Below are 10,203 nucleotides of genomic sequence, written 5' to 3' on the forward strand. Positions count from 1 at the left end.
GTTTGGCCAGTGGTTTATCAATTTTGTTGATCTTTTCAAAGAACCAGCTTTTGGTCTTGTTAACTCTTTCAATTGTTTTTCTATTCTCTGTTTCGTTTACTTCCGCTCTAATTCTTATTATTTCCTTTCTTCTGGCACCTGAGGGCTTCTTTTGCTGCTCTCTTTCTACTTGTTCCAGTTGTAGGGTTAATGTTTTGATTATGGTCCTTTCTTTTTTTTGGATGTGTGCATTTATTGCTATAAATTGACATCTGAGCACTGCTTTTGCTGTGTCCCAGAGGTTCTGGAAGGATGTGTTTTCATTCTCATTTGATTCTATGAATTTCTTTATTCCATCCTTAATTTCTTCTATAACCCATTAGTTTTTGAGCAAGATGTTGTTCAGTTCCCATGTTTTGATTTTTTTTCCTTGCTTTTTTTTTTCTGTTGATTTCTACTTTAATGGCTTTATGGTCATAAAAGATGCTTTGTAATATTTCATTGCTTTGGATTTTGTTAAGGCTTGCTTTATGGCCTAATATGTGGTCTGTTCTGGAGAATGTTCCATGTGCATTGGGTGGAGTGTTCGGTATATGTCTGTGAGATTAAGTTGGTTGATTGTAGCATTTAGCTCTTCCGTGTCTTTGTTGAGCTTCCTTCTGGCTGTTCTGTCCTTCACCGAAAGTGGTGTGTTTGAAGTCTCCAACTACTATTGTGGAGCTGTCTATCTCTCTTTTCTGTGCGGTTAGAGTTTGTTTTATGTATTTTGGTGCCCTGTCATTGAGTGTGTAAATATTTATTATAGTTATGTCCTCCTGGTGTATTGACCTTTTAATCATTATAGTGTCCTTCCTTATCCTTTGTGGTGGATTTTACTTTAAAGCCTGTTTTGTCAGGGATAGTATTGCCACTCCTGCTCATTTTGAGTGTTGTTTGCTTGATGTATTTTTTTTCCATCCTTTGAGTTTTAGTTTCTTTGTGTCTTTAAGGTGTGTCTCTTGTAGGCAATATATAGACGGATCGTGTTTTTTTATTCAATCTGCCACTCTCTGTCTCTTTATTGGTGCATGTAATTCATTTACATTCAGTGTAATTATTGATAGGTATGAGTTTAGTGCTGTCATTTTGATGTTTTTTATTGTGTGTTGTTCACAGTTTCTTTGTTCCACTTAATTTTCTGTGCTGAGTCATTTTTCTTTATGTATTTTCTGTGTATCTTTTTCATTGTTGTTGATTTTGTGTTTGCTGAGTCTTTACGGTTTTCTAGTTTTTTATTTTGACTTGTAGGATTATTAGTTTCCTTTGTGGTTGCCTTAATATTTATTCCTATTTTTCTAAGTTTATACTAGTCTTTTCTTTCTTTATATCGCCTTGACTTCTTCTCCATATGCAAAGTTTGTGTCTACATTTTTTAAGTCTCTCTTTTTTGTTTTAATGTTGTCATCTTTTACATAGTGACTTCTGTTTCCCTATTTTCAGTGTTTTAGCTTTGATTTACTTTTATGACTTCCTTATCTGGGTTGATATCTGGTTGCTCTGTCTTGTGTTCTAGTCTTGGGTTGTTATCTGATGTTACTGATTTTCTGACCAGAGGACTCCCTTTAGTATTTCTTGTAATTTTGGTTTGGTTTTTGCAAATTCCCTAAAATTCTGTTTATCTGGAAATGCCCTAATTTCACCATCGTATTTGAGAGACAGTTTTGCTGGATATATAATTCTTGGCTGGCAGTTTTTTTCCTTCAAGGCTTTATCTATGTCATCCCATTGCCTTTTTGCCTGCATGGTTTCTGCTGAGTAGTCTGAGCTTATTGTAACTGACTGTCCTTGGTAGATGGCTTTTCTTTTATCCCTAGCTGCTCTTAAAATCCTCTCTTTATCTTTGGTTTTGGCAAGTTTGAGTATAATATGTCTTGGTGACTTTCTTTTGGGATCTACCATATGTGGGGTTCCATGACCATCTTGGATAGGTATCTTGTCATCTCTCACTATATCAGGGAAGTTTTCTGCCAACAAATCTTCAACAATTCTCTTTGTATTTTCTGTTATCCCCCCTGTTCTGGTATTCCAATCACTCATAGGTTATTCCTCCTGATAGAGTCCCACATAATTCTTAGGGTTTCTTCATTTTTTTAAATCCTTTTATTTGATGTTTCCTCAAATAAGTTGGTGTCAAGTGCTTTATCTTCGGTCTCACTAATTCTCACTTCCATTGTCTCAATTCTGCTCCTTGCAGAATTCTGTTGGGTTTTCTAATTCTGAAATTTTATTGTCAGTCTTCTGGATTTCTGATTGCTGTCTTTCTGTGGATTCTTGCAGCCTGTTAAATTTGTCATTATGCTCTTCTCTAATCTTTTTAATTTCCTCTATTGCGTGTTCTGCATTTTGCTTAATTTCCTGAAGAGTTCTATATATTTAATGTTTTGTATTCTGCATCTGGTAATTCCAAGAAATTTTTCTCCTCTGGAAAATTTCTAGATTCTTTATTTTGGGTTCTTGCTGAAGCCATCATGGATTACCTCTTCATGGGATTTGATATTGACTTTTGTCTCTGAGCCATCAGTAAGTTATTATATGTATTTATTTTATGTTTGCTTACTGTGTCCTAGCTTCTTCTTTTGTTTTGATATGCCGAAATAGGCTGCTTGTATGAGCTAGTTTGGTTATAGGCACGTTTGAAGCTCTGATGTCCTTTCACCAGGTGGTTAGATCTGTTACTAGGTATGTGAGCTCAGGAGTCTGCCCGCTCCTCCTGTATGGATGCAGCTCAGGTACCGAGGTAGATAGCACCAAGTGTGTGGTGTAGGCTCTCACTTACAGTCCTAGACAGGCATGGGTGATTGGTGTAAGCACAGGCATCTGGCTGCAGCAGGGGGACACACTGAGCAAGGCAGGGGTCTGACGGCCGCCCCCGAGTATCTGGGAGGAAGCCGTATCCCTGTTCCCTAGAACACATAGGTGGGTGGGTTTTGCAGCCGGACTATGAGCACCTAATGCTGTTGGCTGTAAGGACTGGGGGGCACCTCTTATTCATAGGCCCCTATCACAGGTGACTAGGTGGCGTGGGTCTAGCCACGAGTCCTTGTGTCCCCGGTGTGGGTAGGTGAAGACCCTGCTTAATGGGCAGAGCAGTGTTAAATGTCAAGAACCTTCCACTTCACAGCTGAAACAGTTGAAGTTATGCTTCTGGTATATACCCTGTTGTAGTGCGGTAATGAGGGCCTATACTGTTGAGATGGGCCCACACAAGTCTATGCAGGGGGAAAGGCAGTCAGAGTCTGTGGATCCCTTATGCCTGTGCCTAGGCAAAGGAGCTGTGCCTACCCTGGGTTCCTGGCTTAGGGGAGCTGGCAGTTTATTTTTTCCTGTTTATTAATTTGTTCAGTCTCTAAGGCAGGGAGAATGGCTCCAGGCGTGTGACAGATCCTACTTCTGGCCAAGGGGACTTAGCAATTGCTGAATCCATTCCGGGACCCAGTGCAGAGCAGTGAGCGGGGAGGTAAATGGGAGAGAGGTTTTTCCCTAAGGGGGGTGTTTTTGATTCGCACCGTAAACCGTATACAAGTACTTATCTTTAGCCAATGAAGGCTGCTTCTCACTGGTGCTGGGTGGCCATGTAGACTCTCTGGTGCTGGGTGTCTCCCGATGTGGAAAACACGCCTCCTGAACACCGCTGCTTGCCGTTCTCACCGCTTACCCATGAGGTGCTCAGGCCTGAAGGGCTCAGGCTCTCGCCAGGTCAGGTCTGGCAACTCCTTGCTGCTTCCCAACCATCTCTTCCTCCCCCTGCAACTCAGTCCAGTTCCTCAACTCTGCCTTTGATGTTCAGGGCTTCTAGATTGCCATATATAATCGAATGACTTGTTGTTTTGGGTCTTTGTTACAAGAGGGTCCACCGCTAGGGTCTGACTACTCCGCCATCTTGGCCCTGCCTCCTGATTATTCTTAATTTAATTGAAACCAGTTGCATCCTTGCTTCAAAAGCTGTCAGTCTTAAAGCCAAACAATAGTTTAGCTGCCTTGAGCATTGTATTCTTTTAATATCTGTCTATATGGGATCAAATTGACAAGAGCAACTCGAAAAGTTAGATAGGAAACTTATAGGGCAGTGAGTTTATGTTAATGGGGGAAGAACAGTTTAGAAAAGGAGGGTGAGAATGATTGCACAACTTGAAGAATGTAATCAGTGTTACTATATTGTACATGTAGAAACCATTAAATTGTTGTATATTTTGCTGTGCATATTCCCAACAACCACAAAAAATAAAATTATTAAAATTAAAACTGTCAGGACCTTTGCATCGTTTTGGTCTGTTGCATCATTTTGAAAGGCCTTGTAAGATCCCAGAATAATTTTAATAGAAGGGCAGGAATTGGCCCCCATAGATTCTCGTATCTCACAATGTAGTTTCTTTGTTTAATTGAAATTTGATGAATTTCTAGGTGTACAGACATTCTAGGGCTGAAGTATAAGTATAAATTACATTTTGAAGTCACATTTAGCATCTTGAGTTGAGATCTATGAAGCAGTTTAGCCTCATCTTTTCACTTAGTGGGACACCACTTTCTATAGCGTTTATAACAACGTTTGCTTAAAAATTTGGTGAACAGCGACTTCATTCGTTTGTGAAGCCGCCTTTTAGTAATTGGTTTTTTCCAAGAAAAATTGATTTTTTCCAAGAAAATTTATTTTTTCCAAGAAAATAACATGAAAAATACATAATTTAAATCTCATTAAATACAGACCAATGCATGCCTATACTACTCTATGTCTATAGGAAATGATATGCTATTTGTTACATAAGCTTTATTTGCTATGAGGGAGACACACTACCATGAACCTAAGATAAAATAAAGTGTCACAAATTATGGCAGAATTGTAGACATCATGTTGTTACTGGATTCAGAAATATTCGATGAAGCAGTCAAATATTCTATTAAGTCTGAATGATACTGATTATGAGCAAGTGCGTATCAGTTGGTATATTATTCATGCTTACCAGTTTTTGACTTTGAAGATTTGGATTTAGTCTTTATTTAGTTGATTATGCCTGTTGGTAAGTGGAATATCATTATATTTTTCTAACTTGTCTGAAGGATTTTCGATTGAAAAGGTTTAAGTTCAAAATTAAATATTTAACAGAGTAGTTAGCTCTTCCTGTTAGGTTGAGGATTAAATTCATTAAACAGAATAAAATAGTAAGAAACTGATTATGATTTAAAGTGAGGTTAATTTGAGTTTCAAAGCCAGGTTTAAAATTAGGTTTTGTTTAACTGCTGAAAAATGCCAAGAGCCTTAGTGGTAGTAAAACATAGAATGTGTATGATTAGATGTGAGTCATTATATATGGTAAAAGGACAAGTCCCCACGGAGACTGTTTTTGTTCTTTGTTATTGTGTGCTGTCAAGTTGAGTTGATTCTGGCTCATAGTGACCCTATATGACAGAGTAGAACTGCCCCGTAGGGTTTCCTAGGCAGTAATCTTTATGGGATTGGAGGAAGACTCATTAACAACCTGCGAGGCGCAGGTGACACAACCTTGCTTACTGAAAGTGAAGAGGACTTGAAGCACTTACTGAGGAAGATCAAAGACTACAGCCTTCAGTATGGGGTACACCTCAACATAAAACAAAAATCCTCACAACTGGAGAAAAGATTGAAGTTGTCGAGGATTTCATTTTACTTGGATCCACAACCAACGCTCATGGAAACAGCAGTCAAGAAATCAAGTGACGTATCGCATTGGGCAAATCTGCTGCAAAAGACCTCCTTCTAGCATTAAAAAGCAAAGATGTCACCTTGAGGACTAAGGTGTGCCTCTACCCAAGCCATGGTATTTTTAGTTGCCTCATATGCTTGCAAAAGCTAAGCAATGAATAAGGAAGACCGAAGAAGAATTGATGCCTTTGAATTATGGTGTTGGTGAAGAATATTAAATATACCATGGACTGCTCTAAGAATGAACAAGTTAAATCAATGAATAGTAAAAGCATTACTTATCACTACAAAGAAAAGAAAGGGAGGGGAAAAGTTATAGATTAAAAGGGATTTAACAGACATAGTAAAAATTACACTCATGGATTTTGTTTAGATCCAAACTAGAACAAACTGTTAAAAAGCAATTTATGGGACATTTGAGAGATTCTGAGCACTAATTGGTAGTTGATGTTATAAAGGAATTGTTAATTTATTGCAGGTATTATAATGGTATTGGCTTGTGCTTAAGAGGGAATCCTTGTCTTAGAGAGATACCTACTGAAATATATATGGTTGAATTGATATGATGTTTGGGATTTGCTTCAGAATAATCCCTAGTGATGAGGAGAGGGGTTGGAGGGTGGAGGCATAACTGAAACATGATTTTCCACGTGTAGATTGCTGAAGCTAGGGATAATGGGGATCTATTTATACTATTCTCAATAATTTTGTATGTGTTTGAAATTTTCCATAATAAAAACTTAGAAAAAATGAAAGGCAACATTATTAAAACGGAATAACTGCAGTAATAGGTGAGATTGGTATATAATATACACAGATATAAGAATGGACATTAGTAATACATAAATGTAATTATTATAAGCATGTCTAAGGTGTAACTGTTGTATTTTGTTTTCTTCAGAGCTGAAGCCATCTGTTTGAATCTTGGATGATTAACATCTAAATGCTTAATTTTCAAAACTGCTCAAGAGTCGGACAGTCAGGATTGGATGATCCAAGCTACCACCAAGAAAGTCCTGTCTTGAGCAATACGGTAAGATTACAGCAAATATTCTAAAGACTAAATAGTGACTATGAGGTATAAAAAAATTTTTTAATGCTCTACTTTAGCTACTAGTTTCTATTATACTTTCTCAGTCCTGTTACTATTATACCAGGAGTTCAAAGTTGTGATAGTCAGAGAGCTCGGAAATATCAACATACAAATAAGAGTTTATGGCATTTTCTCTTCATGGATTCAGCTAGTAATGGATTCTAGCTGGAATGCCATGCTTCTCCCTTGCTTTATGTCTCAGGGTGGGTCCTCCGGAAGCTGATGCTGAACGGGAGTTTAAGCTTCCGGGATGTTTATTAGGAATCAACACTTATAAAAAGAGGGGAAAGGAAGCAGACTGGGTAGAGGAAGCTGAACTACAATGCAGGCTCCACAAAGCCTTGGCCAACCCTACAGAGAGTATAGTAGCTGTGAGTTTCTTTTCTCTCTTGATGGTAGGTTTTTGGGAATAGAGACATATCTTTAGTGTCCTTGCATCTTGCATAGACCATTATAGAAGCTGCTCAGCAAACGTTTGTGAAGGAAATCTGAGAAAAATCTTGTAATCTCCCCTATAACACCTAAAATTCATTGCGTCTTTTACCTCAATCCCTTCCTTCCCCAAGTTGAACATGATTTCTCCGTGTGGTGCAGTTTAGAACAGTGACATTATAGTGTATATCCTGAAGAAACATGAAGGTAACTCTGTCTCTATAATCAGCAAGTGTTAGATAACCACCATGTTTCTGGGCTCCATAGATAATGAAGATATGAAAAGGGACATGAGGAAAACTACAAGTATAAGATGTAAAGAATATGAGATCGTATCTGTCAAGACAGAAACACAACAGCAACTGGGAGACATGGTGATAATTTTTAGACATATTAAAGCATACGCTTTACGGTTCTAACCAGTTATTTTTTTCTGTTTATGGGGAATAGACAGATCGGATATGAGTTTTAATCCTTTTATATTCAAAGGTATAGAGTGAATCTATTTCTTAGAAGTATTTTTAAAAGAACATTCTTTTCTATTAGGTATAGCCCTATTTTAGGATAATAAATAGAAATCTTTGACTTCCTTAGTTTTTTTCTCCTTTTTACTGTAGGATTCTCTGAGACAGAATTTGCATTATTAAATCCTAAATTTTCTTTGAACTCCCCCTCAATGCTATATAATACTTTATAGGTGGAGGGCTTTCAAGTAATATTTATATGAATAAAATAAAGAATAATTGACTTTATAAGTCACAGGGCAGAAAATAAGGAGTAAAAACTCAGTAATTCAGAACCAGAAATTTACTTGTGTTTCCATTATAACAATTTTTCCTTGTATCTATATGGACCATTTTATGCTTCATCTTTTGAAATGTATGTAATGCATTTGCTTCATGTTGAGTATTGGAAGAATGAGATTGTGCTTGTGTTTTTCATTACTGTGAATCAGATTTTAGCTTTTTGATTATTAAAATGTACATCATTAGAAGTAAAAGGTGTGCTAACTTAGAGAGTTTACTCCTTATCTGTTTCCTTTGTTTTTTTCATTTCCTTGTTATTTTATTTAGCATCCCCACCAGAGGGCAGGCAGAGGAAGAGAGAAAAGAAGCTATTAATTTCAAAGTTTGAAGTCTTACATAGGCACCCTTTCACTGGACTGTTGTGTCATACTTTTGGAATACTTTAAGACAGTAGGATCAGCTACTTTTGTTAGTACTTTTTGCTATTTTTAAATATTTAGTAGAGTGCTCAGTTATTTTGGAGATAAATACGTAATGTTGATTACTGAGCGTATTGAATTAAATATTTATACTTTAAATTCTTCAACTTTATATTCTTAGGTCTGTATATTTTAAATTATCAATTAGTTTTGGTAATTCATGCAGGGGTTTCTGCTGCTAGTATTGATAGTTATGATTGATTGTAATAAGGAGATTTTTTTCTTTACAAGTACATTGGAATGTTCATAATACAGTATAAAGTTTTAAAATACCCCTTTTCACGTTCTATAAAACATGATGGTCCTGAGATCTATTTGAATTTTCAAAATGATAATAATTGTCTTTTGAATACAACATACTGTTTCTCCCTTCAGCTGTAAGTTTATTTAAAAGGAAGACACCCCCAGACCGAAGTAAATTTATCATTACATTATCACAGTTTGGTTTTCACAGTCTAAATGTTAAACTACATGGATGGGTAAACATTTTATGGTCTCAGTATCGCTGTTAACACCCATTGTACATGCTCAGTATATGTATATATTCAGTGCCATTTCATGGTCTATAGCTGTTTGGTTTTTATCAGTTTGAGCAGTAAATGTCCTAAAAATCAGCTTCAAAACATCTGGCAGTTGACCTTCTGGTGTTAGCACCGCCTAAATTCACATGACGTTTCTTTGCTCTTCGCCACAAATAGTGTACCTTAGTGTCTCATCCAGTAAGTTGGTTTAAGCACCTTTTTGTGTGCTTGAGAGTCTAGTAATGTAGAAGAACCTTGAAATGGATTTTTTAAAGAGAGTTGTTCCTCCCATTCTTTTGGAAGATGTGGTTTTGGATGCTAGAGATGGTATTCAGGAAACTTCCCCAAGATTACTAAAGATGAGATGTTTTAGTTTGCTTTCATCACAGAAGATTATAGATGAGGAAGATGAAATCAATTTTTCTCATCGTAATTATAATAAATGCCAGTGTCAGCAACTAGGTAATGTAAAACTGTGTTTTTTTCAAACCTTTATAAAGTATTTTAGGCAAGTAAAATGACTTTTACAAGTGTGAATTCTAGCATGAATCTTTATTTTGAAAATCATATTTAAATATTAATGAATGTTTAATAACATAAATATGTAGTTTTTTAGTATTAAAAATTTTCCTTAGAGTTTAGATGGAGAATAATTGATATTACAAGTCAAGACAAAACCATTAATAAAGTTAACAGTTTTGGTGATCTTTGGAAATTATTTTAATGATGAAATGTTAAGCTTATTTTAAATTTTTATTGTTAACAGTCTGTAGAATATGTAAACAAAAAATAAGATACTGAGTTTTGTCTATCACTGTAAAACCCATTCAAATTTTGTTTAAAAAATTAATGTCACATTCTCTTGTTCTAAAGATAGGGAATATTTGTTTTTTTTGTTTTTTTTTTTTTAATTGTACCTCAGGTGAAGGCTTACAGAACAGTTTCTCATGAAATAGTAGTACACATACTGTTTTGTGACATTGGTTAACAATGCCACAACATGTTAACCCTCTCCCTTCTCGACCTTTTTTTTTTGGTGAAAATATACATAGCCAAAGATAAACCGTTTCAAAAATTTCTACATGCACAGTTCAGTGACATTGACTACGCTCTTCCAATTGTGCTGTTATTCTCACTTTAGAGAAGGCTTACAGAACAAAATAGTTTCTCATTTAACAGTTAGTACACATGTTGCCCTATGACAATGGTTAACAACCTCACAACTCATCAACACTAT

General features: G+C 36.2%; 1 protein-coding gene across 18 annotated transcripts in view; it reads left to right on the forward strand.

Annotated features, from left to right (window-relative positions):
* FRYL (FRY like transcription coactivator) overlaps positions 1 to 10,203 on the forward strand; it is a 281,765-nt gene that overhangs the window by 86,130 nt on the left and 185,432 nt on the right. For all 18 annotated transcript variants that reach the window (XR_002825074.1, XM_023737361.1, XM_004382915.2 and 15 more), the window contains one exon: positions 6,597 to 6,728. The gene's annotated coding sequence lies outside the window, so the exon portion shown is untranslated. The remainder of the gene's footprint in view (positions 1 to 6,596; positions 6,729 to 10,203) is intronic.

Source organism: Trichechus manatus, unplaced genomic scaffold (assembly GCF_000243295.1).
Source record: "Trichechus manatus latirostris isolate Lorelei unplaced genomic scaffold, TriManLat1.0 scaffold00101, whole genome shotgun sequence".
Lineage (NCBI taxonomy): Eukaryota > Metazoa > Chordata > Mammalia > Sirenia > Trichechidae > Trichechus > Trichechus manatus.